Source organism: Ambystoma mexicanum, chromosome 4p (assembly GCF_040938575.1).
Source record: "Ambystoma mexicanum isolate Mex_15411 chromosome 4p, UKY_AmexF1_1, whole genome shotgun sequence".
In the NCBI taxonomy this organism is placed as follows: domain Eukaryota; kingdom Metazoa; phylum Chordata; class Amphibia; order Caudata; family Ambystomatidae; genus Ambystoma; species Ambystoma mexicanum.
In genome coordinates this window covers 1,144,436,359-1,144,455,004 of record NC_090927.1, presented here as the reverse complement: position 1 = coordinate 1,144,455,004, position 18,646 = coordinate 1,144,436,359, and the positions used below count along the sequence as shown (strand labels likewise).

Here is an 18,646-nt window from a genome sequence, read left to right as displayed (position 1 = left end):
CGACGGGGTGCTGAGTGCCGTCTCGTCGAATCAATGCCCCTCGAGGGCCTCTGTTCGACTGTCAACGTCATCATCAGTATAAGTAGCGCACGCACCGCCCGTTTGCTTCAATTCCATTTTTCTGAGCTCACGCTTCTAAGAATTACGGCACGCTTTGGTTTTTCACTGAACATTGTCAGTTATTTTCAATCAATGAAAATGTCATCCCTGTCGGCTCCATCGACGCATAAGATGGGCTTCAATAAGTTCCATGACTGCAGATCGAAGATGTCGATGACCAACCCCCACCTCATATGTCTGTGGTGTCTTGGTACCGGTCACCGTACCTCTGACTGTAACTCCAGTCAGGCGATGACCAAAAAGGCTCTAATGGAGCGTAAAGGTAATTTGACGGTGGGGAGGTTGCCTTCGAAGTCTCCTTCGAAGAGCTCAAAAAGGAAGTCTGATGAGTCGAGAGATTTGAGAAGTTGATCACGCTATTCTTCGTCGTCTTCGACTAAGGCCAAGAAAAGGCATTTTAGGTCACCTTCGACATCTAGTGATTCCTTGGCCGAGGTAATCAAATGTCCGACTAAGTCGGACTCCCCAGCAAAATGGGATGCATTTCGTAATGAAATGCTTAAGATCTTGGAGAATGTGGCCCGACCCCCTCGAAGGGCAGGCAGAAAGCCCATGCCATTCGATCTGCATCAAGACTACAAAGGGAAGTCAGTGTTCGAAACCGAGCCATAAACCGGTACAGCATTGAGAAAAATCTCAAGCGGATAAGAAATCGTCGATGGCTTTGACAAGTCAGGATTCCAGTCCATCCTGGGTTCCTTCGAAAAAGCACAAGAAGTCAACAGTGACGACGCCTTCGCTAACACAGTCAGAGCCGTCGACGCCATTGTCGAAGTCGACTCAGACAAAATCGACTTCGAATTTGTTGTCGACGATTACGTCAAAGTTGTCGAAGCCAACAGTAACCCAGGAAAAGATTTTCAAACCCTTGCCAAAGAAATAGTTTTTTTTTAAAGTCTTTATCATCTATCTATGAATATAATGAACCTTCAGATGATAACACACCACCATCTGGGTTACAATATGGCACCCCTAATGTGCCAAAGAAATTTATCTCAGAAGAGTATAACCTTCAATCAGCCAGTGGGTTAGATACCTCTCCCGAACTCGAATTTGGTAAACCAGATGCTACTGACCATGCTGACTCCTCATATAGGAGGAAGCTGATGAGCAAGGTGATGGAGTTTTTAGGCTTGAGCAGGCCTACTCCTTCTTTTGAGCAGGATGACCTGACAGATATGTTGCATCTGGATCCCCAAAAAGATCAAATTTTGCCCTTTCACATTGCACTACAAAAAAAGGTTCTCAACAAATTGGCAGACACCATAGACTGCAGCTGGAGTAAATAAAAATGTAGCAAAAAAATATAGAGCAACCAGCAGCGACCAAGAGTAATTGACAAAACATCCAACACCAGAAAGTTTGGTGGTTCAGGCTGCTACAGCTACCAAGTAGTCAGCATACCCCTCTATCCCTCCTGATAGGGATGATAAGAGAGTGGATGCCTGGGCGAGAACAAAATTTACTGCTGACATTATGGCATTAAAGTCAACTAATGCAACTTGTACCTTGTCTGGGTTTACGTTTACCCTGTGTGACTGCGTAGCTATGGCGGCTGACCACATCCCAGAAGGTGAAGAAAGAGGCGGCTTCCTGGCAATCATCAAGGATGATAAGGAGGCAATGGTTGAATGTCTCCAGTCAGGTCTGGATACTGAAGACAGCATCAGCAGATCCATGGCAGTATTACACAGATTTGCGTGGTTGAGGAAGTCCGGATTTTCACGAGATCTGCAGTCTAGACTCCTCAATATGCCCTTTGATGGCTCAAGGCTGTTTGGCAGCAAGGCTGATGAGAGTGTTTGGAAAAGCTGCAGACCTCGAAAGCAGCGGCTAAATCCCTTATTACCACCATTGGACCGCGTCAGCACCTCTACTCCGGTTCATCTTCTTGGAGGGGTAAGTCCTTTCGATTCTACTCCTCAATTGAAAGAGGAAGAGGACAACCCAGTCAAAGAGGTCAGAGAAGATTCCCTCGTGGTGGACGTAAGCCAACCCAAGCAGCGTCAGTTTTACCCTTAGCTGCCACTTCAGCCACCTCAAAACATCTTTGAGGCCTTGACTCACAAGACCCTGGTGGGAGGCAGACTTACTCAGCCTCTGACAGAATGGAGGGGCATTACTTCAGATGCTTGGGCACTAGAAACTGCAGTCCAAGGTTACTGCTTTCCATTTAAAAAAAAGGCCTCAGGATCATCCACCGGGGAACAACTCTTTCAAAGTTCCGGATCTGCTCTTTGTGCAGGAAATTTTGACCCTTCTAGAGAAAGGTGCTATAGAGCAAGTACCTGTGGCGGAAAGGAACAAGGGTTGGTACTCCCCATACTTTCTAATTCCCAAAAAGGACAGAGGATTGAGACCCATCTTGGACTTAAACTTGAACAAGTTCCTCAGGAAGGACAAGTTCAAAATGGGTTACCCTTTCTCAGATTCTTCAGGCTCTCCATCTCCAAGACTGGATGGTGTCATTGGACCTTCAGGATGCTCACTTTTATTTGCCTATCCATCACAAGCCCAGAAAGTACCTGAGGTTTGCAGTTCTGATCAGTTTCGAGTTCTGCCGTTCGGGCTGACCTCCGCCCCAACGGTTTTCACCGAGTTCATGGCGGTGGTGGCAGCGAGTCTGAGGAGAGAGGGCAAATTCATGTCTACCCCTACCTAGATGATTGGCTGATCAGGGAACGGTCACCCGAACAAGCTTGTGAACATCTCAGCGTAACCTGCCACTTTCTCCACAGACTGGGCTTCTCCCTCAATTACAAGAAGTCCCACATGATGCCATCTCAAAGACTCCAATTTATTGGAGCAGTCCTGGATGCTTCCTTGGGGAAAGCCTCGCCACCAGAGGTGAGAGCTCAATATATTCTGCAGATGGTCACCAAATTCCAGAGTGCCCAGCATCTTGCGGCCTTTGATATTTTTTTTTATTTTTTTAGGTTTCTCGGTCTCATGGCATCCTGGTTTGCCTCAGAATGTGATCCCTCCGATGGGCTTTCAGGTCTCACTGGTCCTAATTCTCAGGCAGAATGTCAGACCACCTGAAAGTTCTGAGCAGAGTCTCTCAGGACCTTCTGTGGTGGGCTTGCAAGGACAACATTCTCAAGGGAGAATCTTTTTGGCAGCCATGGCCAGAGATAACGGTAGTGACGGATGCCTCACTCAATGGGTGGGAAGCCCACGCCAACGACCTAACAATCAGAAGTTGTTGGTCTCCATCGGATTCCAAACTACACATCAACCTTTTGGAGTTGAGGGCAATCAGACTTGCTCTGAAGACTTCCTGCCCTCTGTACGGAGAAGGAAAATCCTGATCATGACGGATAACACAGTGGCCACTTACTACCTCAACAAGTGAGGTGGTGTAGGGTCACTACCACTGTGCAGAGAAGCAATGCAGCTCTGTTCCTGGGGAATTCAAGAAGGAATCTCCCTGTACGCAGTTCACGTAGCCAGAGAGGAGAACATGGCGGCAGACGCTCCGAGCAGAGCCACTTGCCCTGTGAACGCCAGTATAAATTCTCCCACGTTTGAATAGTGTATTCCTGGAGAGGAACACACTATCCCTTGGTCAGTTAATGAAATCGTCATGTTTAGTTTTGTCATCAAATCTCTTCCCAAAATGTTAACTGGTGTCTGCCGTGAATACAACAAAGGAACAGACATGTCACACTCGCCTATAGAGACTGGTAATTCATCAGTAAAAGGAACTCGACTCGTAGCTCCAGAGAACCCTTGAGCATTCATGGTAATTCCCGATGTTGGATATTTTCCCTCTCGTATACATGAACAAGTAGCACCAGTGTCTACTAAAAAAGAAAAAGATTTGCCTCCTATCGTCACATCAACCCTTGGTTCCTCTTGGGGGTCTGGTGTCACTGATAGTACTGAACACATCAAGTCAACCTGTGAGCTGTCCTATTGTGGATAGAGGCTCATCATCCCTGTTACTGTGAATGGATTTCCTCCTACCACAGTGACTCCTCCTATTCTGGGTATCAGCACTTGTCCTGTGTGTGCATACTGCTTTCTCTGCATGGGGGCCTGCTGCGACTGCCCTTGCGGTGGATTCATTTGCACTTGCTCTGGTATCTGTATCTGCTGCATTCACGGCGCTTGTGTCTGATACAATGTCTGATCTTGTGCAAACCCTTCCCTAGTTTGTGTGCTTTATGGTGGAGGATAAGCAGCGACCTCCCCCACCCCCCCTGTGAATTGACCATTTTGTACATTCACTTGGCTCCCACATATGCGTGCATTGTGTCCTGTCATCCCACAGGTCCAACATACAGGGGGAGCCCGCCTAACTAGTCCCGCTTGGTTAAATCTTCCCTGGGTATTTTGATTCTCATTCTGAAACCCACCTTGATTATTTTGGAATCCAACGCTTCCTCTATAGCCCATACCGCTGCCTCGTGGCATAAACCCATAACCACGTTGGTCCACGGGGCGCTGATTATTTGCCTGCAATGTACCCACTGCTTACTGCATTCCCAGTCCTTCATCGCCCCTTCCATGGCAAACTTTGAAAAAAAAATTCTTAACCACCTAGGCTTCTTTGATTTTCCTATTCTCATCTTTCTTCTTATTCTTCTCTTGCAACAACCGACAGCGATGCATTATTGTCAGTTGTATCTCAGCCCATGGATTCGCTTCCATTCCCACTTGTTTCTTCATTTGCCTTTGTACTGGCTCAGCTGACTCCTGATATAAAATGTGGTAAAATAATTGCCATGGCGCGCACGTTTCAAGTAGCCATCGCTCTTGAATATCCTGTATGTAAGCAATAGGGTCTTCATCTTCCTTCATCTTATGTGTCATGATTGCACCCATATCTGATTTATTGGGATACTGTAATCTAAGAGCCCTTCACACATCTGCTCTGCAATGATTAAACAGCGCTCCATCATGCACTGTGTTTTGAGCTGTTGCACTTGAATACCTTGCTCCCCTCCATATTTCATCAGCCCCTTCTCCAAGAATAGCTGCCAGGAGACCCTTTGTCCCTTATGGCCAATGTGTTTCTTCCTGTCATGTTCTCTGACTCATATATGCAAAGAACAAGGGGGACCCTTGGAGTCCCACTGTCAGGCATTAGTCCTGTTTATGAGAGACTTACCCATAGTCTTTAGCTCACTATCTTTCACAGAGGAGAAATATCTAAAACATATCAGTCGTTGTCCAGCCCTGGGGCAGTCCAGCACCGAAATGCTAAGCAATTCTCCTCTGAACAAGAGTATCAACAGCAACCCCAGACACGTGTTTCGGTCTGGTTGGACCTCATCAATAGGGTGGAGCTGTGCCTCTCTAAGAATAGTGAGCAAGGGGTCCACATCTGGATTCCCCTAGTAACTTAGGGCAGGACAAAGACTCATATGTTTTAGATATTTCTCCTCTGTGAAAGATAGTGAGCTAAAGACTCTGGGTAAGTCTCTCGTAACCGGGACTAATGTCCCGCAGAGGGACTCCCACGACCCCCCTTGTTTTTTGCTCTAACTCATATATCCATTTCCCAGCGCCCGAAGTCAAGCTCAGGAGCTTGCACCTTAAATTGTCGTCCTCCATCTGCGGCCATGGAATATAATGTGGTCTTGCTCCCTTTTTTTCCAATAAGGGAAACTGCGTCAACCCTAACCCGCAGTCGACCCCCATCGTCAGCCTATCGATGGCAGGGGCGATCGTCCCTGACCGTCTTCTTGCTGACAGCGATCTTAGACGGCTCACATATGGCGGTGATTCTCCCTTCTCGCTATACTATCATCCTTAGGGACGCTCTGGATATGCTATGGGATCGTGTGTCCTTTCCTTAGGTTGTTCTGAATCCGACCATCTTAATTCCTTGTCTTATCTGCAAGCTTCCCTCAGAGCGCATGCGCTTCCTCCCTCTTCCCCAAGGAAGGATTCTCTTTCCTTGTCAGACATATCTCATCGCCAAGAAGGGTGACTATCATCCCCTTCACCCTTGTCTAAGTTCAGTCTGCTTAAGGACAAGGCTCTATGCGCAAGACTGAACGGATGTTCTTCTTCGCTTTGTGATTGGAATTCTGGGGATTTCTCCCTCCTCCCTTGACTTTCATAGTTGCTACCTCCCTTTAATTCTTGATAGGCCTTATCGATCCTATCTCAGATGCTTCCTATATCAAAGTTTTTTTCTTCCAATACTATTCTAGATGCCCCTGGCATGGCTTTCTTTATCTCTTCTGTTCTATCCCATTGTATTGCAGGGCTTGGCGCTACTGTCTCCTTATGAATAAGGCTAACATCAAGATCCTGCTGTCTCCTTCGTTCTAATTCCCTTTGTTTTCTCGCCTCCCTTCTAATTCTGTCTTCCTCTTGTTTATGTTCTTCTCTCCTTACTCCTTCCCTCCTTTCCTCTTCCTCTCTTTGTCTCGGTATTTTCGTATGCCTTAATTTCTGCGCTTCCTCCTCCTTTCTTCCTTTCTCTTTCATTCCTCTTATATTGCTCTCTGCATATTGTCATACTTTCTTTGCTCTTCTGCCCGCTCCTCCTTTTTCTCTTGCTCCTCCTGATACATCTGTTCTCGTCGCTTCCTGCTCTTTTTTTTCTGCTCCTCCTCTTTCAATCTCTTCTCCCGCTCTGTCCCTTTTATCTTGTTTGTCATTATCTTCTATTTGCCTAACTTCCTCTGTGCTTTTCCCATCTAGCTTGAGTAATATCTGTGCTCCCATCCATTCGTTCTCCACGAGTGTTACCTCGTCAGCTTTATCCTTCTATCCCTTCCATCTCTTAATCTCTCGTTCTATTACTGTTGATACATTCGATCACTCACTCTTCTGTTCTTTGTCTTGCATGATCTTAAAGATCTCCTCGTTTCTCTTCTGGTCTATAATCACTGTTATAAGCGGGTGGTTTGTATATTGCATTAATATACCCTGTCGTCGCTTTCAGTTACTTTAAACGATACAACCCTACTTCTTCTGCACTAGCCTCTTTCACTTCCGGTGAGGTAAGGGGAGCTGAAGGCTCAACACCTTCCTCCTATTACTGGCTAAGCATCCACTCCTCAGGTGGCAGATCTTCCCTTTCTTCCTGGTACCTTTTCCAGAGCTCTAGGATTGCTAATCATTTCTTTAATTTCTCCAGCATGGGGTCTGGCATGGATTCACATGCTCATGAATATTCCCCGTCGTCAGGCTGGGAATCCTCGGTAAAGAAAAAACCAGTATCAGTTTCGTTTCTGATCTGTCTTTCGTAGTAACAACCAATCACTGGTCTCTGCGTCATACTGACCACAGCCAATGACTGCCCTCTACCTAAGCACCGCCTCTGGCAGCCATCTTCAGATTTTTACCGCACGTTCATGTGTTGGGATCCTCGTGCTATTGCTCTCGAGCGTTAGTGCTATTTTTTCACTTTTTTCTCAAAAACTTCGTTTTTTTCGGTCAAAAGAGCCTCAAGCTCCACCGACTCACTATCCGATCAACGGGGACCCGTGTCGGATTCGTCTGCGCCCCTCAAGGGTGAAGATTCGTCGAGCTACGCTTTTGGAGGACTCCAGAAGTTTCTCAGGCCCGGTCATGGCCCAGGAGAAGGGAAGCTCGACGCCCGGAAAGCTGTTCAGGGTCTGCCCTGGATGCCAGCTGCAGAACGTCTTCAAGGAGGACGAACACTCCTTTTTCTCTACTGCCTACATGAGGACAAGACGCACGTGGAGAAAGACTGTGCGTTTTGCGGCAACATGGCGGAGCGGACCATGAAGGACCGCCATCAACGTCTCGCCAACTGGCTAGAAGGGAAGAGCCCGTCCGGCGAGAAGAAGAAGAAGAAATCTGAGCGGTCTTCTAAGTCCTTTGAGGACGCCCCGGCGACGGGGGTCCAACATAAGGCCAAGCACCGCGAGTCCGCTGGCACCGGGAGCGCCGAACGGTCGGGCTCTACGGGCGCCAGGCAGGGCGCACCCTCCCCGGCACCATCAACCACGAGCCAACGCTCTGGGTCGGGTAAGAGGAAGGCCGAGCACCCGGCGAAGCTCCTGGAGAGGCCCCGGTCGAGCTCGAAGGCCCCATCGGAGGGGGAGCGAGGCGGTGTCCCCCCCCTCAAGGATAAGGCGGTGAGTGCATCTAAGGTGGTGAAGGCCTTAATCCATCCGGCCAAGCCCTCTATCGAAACTGTCGCGGCGGCCCTGGCTCAGCCTGTGCAGGCTACACCAGTGGTGGCGACCTCGGGGCTCAGAGTCTCCCTGCCACCTCGGAGGGAGTCATCTTTTGTGCCCATCGATAGGACCCCCGTGAAATCCCCCGTGGGGAAGAAAAAGGGGGGGCAGGGCGTCGTCGTAGATTCGGCCTCAACCTCGGAGGAGGAGCTGGTCGAAGTCTTAAGCCACGGCCTCGGCGTGGAAGAAGACCGACCCGTCGGGATAGATCCCGACGCAGGTGACGACGACAACGTCGAGGGTACCGACGGGGTCCCTGATCGCCCGTCGGATTCCCCTCTGCCAGCGCCGCGAGACAACTCGGCGGCCATTTTGTTGGCTATACAGTCCTTATGCTCAGAGATAAGGACGAGACTACCGTTGCCGACGGAACCTCTCCCGTCAGGGGACCCAGAACCGGGACCTTCTGGTGTTCCCCCTACCAAGAAAAGAAGGACCCACCCTCCGCCTCCTTTTCAGCCGTCGCGCCCCTTCCAGCCCTCCTCCCCGTCCACCCGAGGGGATGATTCGGGGACTGACACGGCAGCGACGGGTACGGACGACGAGGTATACGACGAGGATGTACCGTCGTCGCCTCCCACCAGGGCTTCTCCGCCCGACGAGATTGGATCGTTCCACTCCATGATCTCCAGGGCATCCGAGCTTTTTCAACTCTGCCCTGAGGAGAAGAAGAAGGAAGGTTTCCTTTATCAGCGGCGCGAGGCCAAGAGGAAGACGGTCCTCTCAGTGCCTCTATTGGACGACATTTGGGATGAGGGCCTCACCCTCCTCAAGAACCCTTCCACGACGCCAGCTAGAAGAGACCAGTACGAGAAGAAGTACCGGGTCCCGGACACGGCCCCCCTGTGCCTCCGGGCGCAGCCTACCCCGGACTCCGTCGTCTCCGGGGCGGCCAGGAAGAAAGCGGGGGGGGTGCGGCCTCCACATCGACTTCCCCACCGGACGGTGAGGGAAAGAAATTGGACGCTATGGGACGCAGAGTCATCTCGTCGGCAGCGACGACGATTAAAGCGGCCAACGCCTTGGCTATCGTGGCCCGCTACGACAGGGAGCTCTGGTACAAACTGGCTCCCCTGCTGGACTTCCTGCCGGACGACAAGAGGACAGAGGCCCTGGAGATCCTGCAGGAAGGTGAGGTGGCTTCGGACCACGCCATTACCGTTGCGACGGACATCGCCAACACTGGGTTCCGCCAGTTGGGCAACGGCGTTTGCCTTAGGCGGCGTGGATGGCACAAGGCTACGGACTTCCGTCAAGACGTTCAGACCAGAGTCCTGGACATGCCCTTCGATGGGAACAACCTGTTTGGCCAAACAGTGGACGATTCCCTTCAGGCCATTAAAGCGGACACTGAGACGGCCCGGGCCCTCGGAGTTCTGCAGCAACGACGGACGCCCTTTCGGAGCAGCGGAGGCAAGGGCGCCTCCAAAGGTTCCGGCGGCGGTTTCTCCACCTACCGTCAAGCGGCCCGCTCGTCGTCTCAGGAGGCCTACAGAGGACGAGGCAAGTCTGGCGGACTCCGCCGTCGTCGCCAAGGAGGTCAAGGCGGCAAAGCCTCGTCCAAGCAGGATTGAACCGACCGTGGGGTCGGGCCCCCACCGAAGCAGCCCGGTGGGAGGCCGGCTGGCGAGCTTCGTCAGCGTGTGGGAGTCCATCTCCACCGACCGTTGGGTGCTGGACGCCTTGGCCCGGGGCCACGCGCTCGAGTTTCAAAGAAGGTGTCCACGCGTCCCCCCCGTGGCCAGGAAAGAACTTCACGTCCCTCAACTTCTCCTGGAGGTAAAGGCGATGCTCAGGAAGGGCGCCATCGAACTCGTCCCAAAGAGGCTTCGGGGCTCCGGAGTGTACTCGAGATACTTCCTCGTGAAGAAGAAGACGGGGGGATGGCGCCCCATCCTGGACCTGCGACGTCTGAACAAGTTCATCAAGGCGCAAAAGTTCCGGATGGTCACCCTCCAACACGTCCTGGGTCAGCTGGAGGAAGGAGACTTCCTGTCGTCGTTGGATTTGGAGGATGCCTACTTCCATATTCCCATCCTAAAGGGGCACCGAAAATTTCTCAGGTTTGTGGTCCAAGGGCGTCATTACCAGTTCAAAGCCCTCCCCTTCGGTCTACGGTCGGCACCCAGGGTGTTCACCAAGTGCCTCGCACCGGTGGCGGCGCAGCTGCGCCGCGAGGGGATCCACGTCTACCCCTACCTGGACGACTGGCTCATCCGAGCCAAGACGAGGGAGCTCGCCGTGGTTCACACGGCAAGGACCGTCCAACTTCTCACGGACCTGGGATTCTCCATGAACTACGCCAAATCCCACCTGGTACCCGCGCAAGACGCTCTGTTTCTGGGAGCGAGGCTCAACACAGTGTCCCTTCTGGCCTCCCCGTCGGAGGAGAGGACCAGGACCATCCTGGGCAAGGTGCAACGGATGTTGGTGGCCGACGCGGCCAAGGTGAGGTCCATCAAGTCCCTCCTCGGAATGATGTCTTCCTGCATCTACCTCATTCCCATGTGCAGGCTCCGGATGCACCCGTTGCAGGAGTTCCTGGACGCGCGCTGGATCCAAACGACGGGCAGCTTCGAGGAAAGGATCACACTCGACGAGAGTTTCCGACGAGCGATCCGGTGGTGGGACACCCGCGCGCATCTGACGGCGGGCATGGACTTCCAGACCCCAGCCCACCAGGAGACAGTGACCACGGATGCCTCCCTGGAAGGGTGGGGAGCGCACACCGAAAATCTACACGCAAGGGGCCTTTGGCTCCCGACGGAGAAATCCTTACATATCAACGTCCTGGAGCTCCGTGCAGTGTTTTGGGCCCTCAGGTCCTTCCTTCCGTCCCTCAAGGGCAAGGTGGTGAGGATCTTCACCGACAACACCACCACCATGTTTTACATCAGAAAACAGGGCGGAACCAGGTCCCCAGCACTGTCCAAGGAGGCGCAGGACCTGTGGCATTGGGCAGTCGCCCAAGGGATGTTTCTGGTGCCGTTTCATCTGGCAGGGATAAAAAACACCATCGCCGACTCACTCAGCAGGGAGCTGCGCTCGTGCCACGAGTGGGAACTACGGCAGGATCTAGTGGATCGCCTCTTCCGACGGTGGGGCACACCCCAGATCGACCTGTTCGCGACGGCGACGAACTCCAAGTGCCGGAGGTTCGCCAGCAGGTTTCCCCAGGCGAGGAGCATGGGCGATGCTTTCTCGTTCCCCTGGGAGGGCCTGTTCCTCTAGGCGTTCCCTCCTTTGCCACTGCTAATCCGGCTCGTCAACCAGCTCAAGAGGTCACGGTGCAGGATGATCCTCGTCGCACCTGCGTGGCCGAGGCAGATATGGTTCCCGGACCTTCTGGACTTGTCAGCGTCCCCGCCAATCAAGCTGCCGGTGGACGCGGATCTGCTCTCCAGGGAAGGAGGCGCCATCCTCCACCACGACCCGAAATCGCTGAACTTGCAGGCCTGGCTCCTGCAGCGCTAGAGTTTGGAGGATACGACATACCGGCCGACTGCAGAGAGGTTCTTGCAAAGGCCAGGGCGTCCTCGACTCTTAAATGCTACGGACACAAATGGAAGAGGTTCTCTGTCTGGTGCCACGCACAGAAGATTAACCCTCTACGGATTACGGCTCCCCAAGTTCTGCCGTACCTGCTGACGCTGGCCAAAGCTGGACTGGCACACGCGTCCATCAAGATTCATCTGGCTGCGATCTCCCGATACACCAGGACCACGGGACGGACGTCCTTGTGGTCTCATCGTCTGGTGAAAGAGTTCATGAAGGGACTGTTCAGATCGTTCCCGCCGGTGAAGGCTCCGGCCCCGGCGTGGGAGCTCAACGTGGTGCTGACCAAGCTCATGGGACCTCCGTTCGAGCCTCTGCACTCGGCCCCGTTGAAGTTTCTGTCGTGGAAGACAGCGTTTCTTGTGGCCATCACCTCCGCACGACGGGTGGGAGAGATCCAGGCCCTTTCCTGCAAGGCCCCGTACTTGACTTTTCACGACACGAGGGTGGTGCTCAGGACGCACCCCTCCTTCATGCCCAAGGTACCGTCGGACTTCCATCTCAACGAACCCTTGGTGTTGCCTGTATTCTTCCCGTCGCCTTCGTCGCCGGCTGCGAGGACTTTGCACTCGCTGGATGTGGCTAGAGCGCTGAAGTTCTACGTGGACCGCACGAAGTGTTTTCGGAAGACATCACAACTCTTTGTGAACTTTGGACCTGTCAATCAGGGGAAGGCTCTCTCGAAGGCTTCCATTTCCAGATGGCTCTCCGGCTGTATCATGTACTGTCATCGGTTGGCAAACCGACCGCTGCCCGGCCGTCCGAGAGCCCATTCCACCAGAGCGATCGCAGCTACCACGGCGTTCCTTTCTGGTGTGCCCCTGCTGGACATATGCAGGGCTGCTACGTGGAGGTCGACGCACACCTTCACGAAGTTCTACTGCGTCGATCGGGATTCCAGGGAGGAGTCCAGGGTCGGCCAAGCAGTGCTGCGCAACCTGTTCGCCTGAGGTGAGCCTGGTGAGGAGGTAAGATGCTTAATGTTGAGTTTGATGCAATGCTTAATGTTGAGCCTTTGCCACCTCCCGTGGTTGTGCATGTGTGTACTGCTATGTATTCTTTATTCATGAGCATGTGAATCCATGCCAGACCCCATGCTGGAGAAGGAACAAGTTACTTACCTGTAACTGTTGTTCTCCAGCATGGGTCTGGCATGGATTCACATGCGAACCCTCCCGCCTACCCCTCTGCGGCTCTTCACTTGGTCATACTGCCACTTCACGTGCTTCCAAATCTGAAGATGGCTGCCAGAGGCGGTGCTTAGGTAGAGGGCAGTCATTGGCTGTGGTCAGTATGACGCAGAGACCAGTGATTGGTTGTTACTACGAAAGACAGATCAGAAACGAAACTGATACTGGTTTTTTCTTTACCGAGGATTCCCAGCCTGACGACGGGGAATATTCATGAGCATGTGAATCCATGCCAGACCCATGCTGGAGAACAACAGTTACAGGTAAGTAACTTGTTCCTTCTTCCTTGCGTATGCTGCGTGCAAGTATGTGGTCATGTGTTGCAATACCGCTTTTGACAGTGATCCCCCTTGTGGCCACGGCATGAACATCTTATCTGCTGTGCCTTTTACCCACTCCGCGCTATATTGTTTGAGCATGGGCATGTGTTTTGGCATTGTCTTGCATAGGTGCATCAGAGGAGTATCACCCATTGTGACAAGTCTCAATCGACTCTCAATACTTACCAGATGTTATAAAATTCTCTCACCACTTTTTCAATACTTTTAAAACAACAAATATGAGCGTGCACCAACAATCGCTGCCCAAGCCTCTACTTTTTCACTTTGCTATGTCTATCTCTGGATTGGTACCAACCACTTCACTAGGTAGTTACTTATAGCACCTTAATTCTTTTCTCAATGACTTCACAACTTCTGTCGTTTTTCAATATCTCTACTCAACAAACAACACAAAAAAAACGAGTCGACTTTACACATTTAAATAAACACTGTGATCACATTTTTTCTTTTCTCTCGCCTTTCTTATACCCTTTACAGGGTTTGAGACATCACCTTATGCAAACCTGTTTGCACGTTATTTATTTCACTCTACTCCGACTGAAGTTTGAAATGTCTCATTCTGAAACTCCCTTGAGCCAGGGCTCTCTAGGCGCTATCTCTATCTTCACACAATGTTTCCTGTTATTCAAAATTTACTACACCCCTGTCCCCTTAATTTGCCATTCCCCTAAGTCTACTCACCATTAGTTCATTAATCGACTCAAGGCCTTTGTTATCGTCTCCTCCTCCAACCGACCACTTCGCCTTCCGTCCACAGAGCGCCTTGGGAAACCGGGCAGGGATTTTGTCAAAGGGGGACCTTCCCACTGTCTTGGTTCTTATTGTAAGATTTCTGTTCGGCTGCTCTTCACAGGAAATCCTGCGATCTTCTGGCTGAGTGGCGGAGGATGCCCGATCGTCCAAAACTCAGGAGGTGAACTTGTTTGGATCTTTAAAGCATCCAGCACTGCTACCACGTGAACGTAAGGTTCCTTTGGGTAGCCTGTCATGCAGTGGATGGGAAGCAGAGTAACTCTTACACTAAATAACAGAACCAACTCTGGAAGATGGCAAATGTTTTCTGTTTTAATATCAATTGTCTAAAACAGGGAGTTACAACGGACGTTAGCGAGAGCTCTCTCCACGCATCATACAAAACAATTACATTTATATAGCGAAAATTCGTCATACGTGACGTCATACTACATGGCAAATAAGAGAAACCTATGAGGGGTTATGATACGCTCAAGAGGAACATCTAAGTATATTTTCTATAAGGGGTCGGGTTGTGATTGGGTCTCTGTCATGTGGATATCTTGTGCCCACCTCTAGTGCAAGTCATCTTCATCATTAAGTACACACTATATCATTGGCTCTCAAACTATAAGGCTCTTCGTTATATGGCCCTCTACAATTGGTTGGAAAGCATGTGCCATTCTGGAACATTCGGCTCACTAGCAGCACGTAAGCTCATACCCCAGGTGCCAGGAGGTGGACTTGACTGTACCTCCCCACCCAATTAGCCCAACGTCTCCTCACCCATGCCTTCTGCCATGAACTTGGCCTTGCAAAGTATCCTTGTCTCTGGGAATAAAAGGGAGTGCAGGCACACACTATCTTTGTTCTCGAACTCCTCACGCTCTTCTATTTCCATCCTTGGCTCACGTAATGGGAGACCACGATCTGGATCCATTTTGCTGCATTTAATTGTCATAAATTAATAAAACTTGGCACTCATGGTGTTCTTTCTTTGCACCTTAACAAGGGATGATTCAGCATCTGACAATACTGCCTTCAAGAGTAGATGAGCAGCTTTGGCTGCTTCAGCCTTGACACCAGGCCAGACAGCCCTTCCAGACTCATCCATGATCTCAGTTAATTCTTTGCTGCGACACAGCACTCGGCTCTTCTCTTCATGGGTTTAAGCTTACTAAAGTTGTGACACCGATGTCCAGTTTCTATACAATGGCTGCTTCGCCTGCAGTCTATTCACTACTCATGGCCAGCTTCTAAGATTACTTGATCTACTTGCGTTGCTGCATCTGTAGAATTATGAAATGGCTTGCATTTTCTGCAGTTCCCTTCACACGTGCAATCTTCTTTTTGCATCTGAAAGTCTACTTGATTCTTTATCTCGTCATCAGGGTCATACATCTTCTTCAGCCAGTCTTCTCACACTTCGCTTCTTGTGACGTTACCAGCTCCTTTTCTTGCTCTTTGTCATATTTCTTCAGGGATTTCTTCCATTAGATTGTCATCTCTTCGGGAGTACATCTGATAGTGTTTTCTTAGTGGATACCTTTTCTCGAAGATTCTCTGCAGAATGGTCACAACTACTGGTGTCAAGCATGGCATAATCTCGGGCATCCAACATACAGGTGGGAGGGCGGCGGGACTTCCTGCAGAGGTATTTGGCAGCTCCTCTACACAGAGATCAGGACCCTCAACATCCACGCATGGTTTCTAAGAGGTTGAGGTACACAGATCGGCAGACAATACACAGAGACTGGTTGCTATAGTTTATCCGTTAAGCAGAGAAAACCCGTATATTGAGCAAGATTAGGAAAGTAACTAAGGATTCAATAGTCACTCTATAAAGGTGATAAAATAGCATATATTTAATTTGGAGAGCATTCACTCAACATAATATCAAAATTTAAAAACCACAATAATAAATGTAGGTGCACTCAGTAAAAAAAAGTTTATGCTGTTATGGTGGCAAGAGATATGCCACTTAACACATATTAAGTAATCAAACACTCATCAAACTCAAAATTGATCGATAAAGCCTGGAACACAAGATGTTACAATTACACAACATAAATACAATCACACATATAAGCAAATGTAATAAACAATATGATAGAGCAATATTAATAAAGCTCAAAATGACCTGACATGTTTCTTTCCCATATCCACAAAATTACATATCATTTAATGGAAATTCTTCAGGAGTTTGGTTCTGAGTAGCAGTGTCTCTGCTGTTCAATATGATTAAAAAAGGGTTTTCTGCCCCAATACGTGATACTCAATTGTACCAATTCACAACTGCGATGGGAGCATGGGGGTATCAATCCACCGACCCAGCTTCACCATAAAGTTTATGATAAAGTTTATGATTCATCTTAGTGTAATCCTGGCAATCGGCCCCGGACTAGAACGTGGTCAATAAGTACAACAAACTGTCATCACATGGGTGTTGAATATGTAATTGGGTCCCATGGGAGATTCTGAATGTTTAGTAGGCGAGATCAGATTTGTTGAATCCGTTATCTGTGAGGCTCTGGTACTGGTGATGAGCTCGAATTTAATAATCCTTGCGGTGGCGGTCGCCTAGTCTGGGAAAAATAATGGTACCCAGCACTTTTCATTGAGGAGTGCCATATTTTAATCAGTCATTCGGCGTGAGCATTCCCACACGTCCTTCCCAACTGTCCGTCTCCGCTCAATATTGGTGTGATACATTGGTACAAAGATTGGGACCTTCTGGAAGACGTCATGGAGGTGTTGCTTTCGGCCGGAAGGCCAGCAACTAAATCTCTATATTGCTGCCGTTGGAACAAGTTCTGACGCTGGTGTAGAGATGAAGGAATGGACACATTTTCTTGTCACACACCATCGGTTTTGTCTTTTCTCCTACATCTATCCCATCAGGCCCTACAGGTTGCTACCGTCAAAGGCTATCTGGCTGCGCTGTCCATTTTCAAGTGCTCTCCTGAACATGGTTCCTACTTCAAGGTTCCCATTGTCATCCAGTTTTAAAAGAATGGACCACCATCTTCCCGTCGGTTCCATTTTTGTTCCGGTCTGGGATCTCAACCTGGTTTTAAGCTTCCGGATGAGTTCCCCCATTCGAACCATTACATTCTTGTCCACTTAGGATGGTGTCTTTGAAAACAGTATTATTAATGGCCATTACCTGCAAGCTTCAGGCCTTTTCTTCTAAATCAGCATTCACGGTCTATCACAAAGACAAGGTAGTTTTGAGGGTTTGTCCTTCTTTTCTACCAAAAATAGTGTCAGAATTTCATCTGATGCTAAAAATTGTTTTATCAGCTTTCTACCCTCCTCCTCATCCAGCTAAAGAGGAGAGGTTACACAGACTTGACCCTAGAAGATGAGACTGGACAACCAACTTTTTGTTGGTTACACGGGCCACAGAATGGGACAAGCGGTTACTAAACAGACGCTGTCTCAGTTGATTATACTGTGTATACCTGAATGTTAAAACTTAGCGGGGAAGGAGGTTCCTGAAAGTCTAAGGGCCCACTCAACTAGAGGTGTAGCCACTTCTTCAGCCCTCCAGAGAGGGGTTGTTAGGGAGAATTCTCTGTTTAGGCTGAATTTCCTAACCTAGTGAGTCCCCCAGCAGCTTTGCTAGATTTCTGGAGTTTGTTTTTTTCTCCTGCCAAGAGTGAGACTCTTTTTCTCCGACTCTTGGACATGATTTGTGGTGTTCCTTTGAATGTTAATGTGTTTTATGGGCTATGGGATCCTTTACTCCATAGGGTCTCATGTGTTTTTTCTATATGTGTTACCCAGCACCCTCCGTGCAGTAACACCGGGGTGTCATAGTGACCCCCCCAACATAGACTCCATACCCTGAGACTGACTACTGTCTCCCAGGGCATGTAAAGTCACCATTGGCTTTACTAGTCCCAAATTACTAACAGAACCAGTACAAACCATCATATTGTGGACGTACTGGTAGGGGAAATTCGATTGCCCGTGGGTCTTTTATTCGAGGGGGCACTGTCCCATCCCCCCTCGTCGAGTTTTGGCTGGTGGCACTGGATACTACTTTATATATTCAACCGCGAATATATCTCTATGGGATTTTCCCATTGTTCGAGGCTAATACCTTTTATACATAGCCTCTAACATACTGCCGGTTTATTTATTTAATATTAATTCACTGGTTGGTATTTTCTGCCAGAACTCGGTTTTAAAATGGCGTTTGTGTTCGCCTCTGTAACTCCAAACCAAAGGTTGAGCCTGTTGTTCCACTTTTTGGCGGGCTTCTCCACAGAAGCCTCCAAAAGTGGTGCCACTCTGTCTGGGTACCACGGGGGGTGTGGGAGGGGGTTTAGGCACCCTGGACTGAGTTACCTTGGTAACTCAAGTCGCACTCTGGTGTGATTGGCCCAAGTGGTGAGCCGGCCGGCATGTTTGATTGACAGCTAGGCTGAGTGAATGGGGGTGTGCTGCATAAAAGCAGGGCTTTTTGGACTGGAACTTCAGAAATCGCCACAGGACCTGAAAATCCGACGAGGGAGAAGCTGAGCCGACC

The 18,646-nt window shown here is 49.9% G+C and overlaps 1 protein-coding gene across 1 annotated transcript in view; it reads left to right on the top strand.

Moving 5' to 3' along the window:
• Positions 1 to 18,646, top strand: part of HBS1L (HBS1 like translational GTPase) — a 1,647,668-nt gene that overhangs the window by 1,610,296 nt on the left and 18,726 nt on the right. The gene's annotated exons all lie outside the window — the stretch shown is intronic.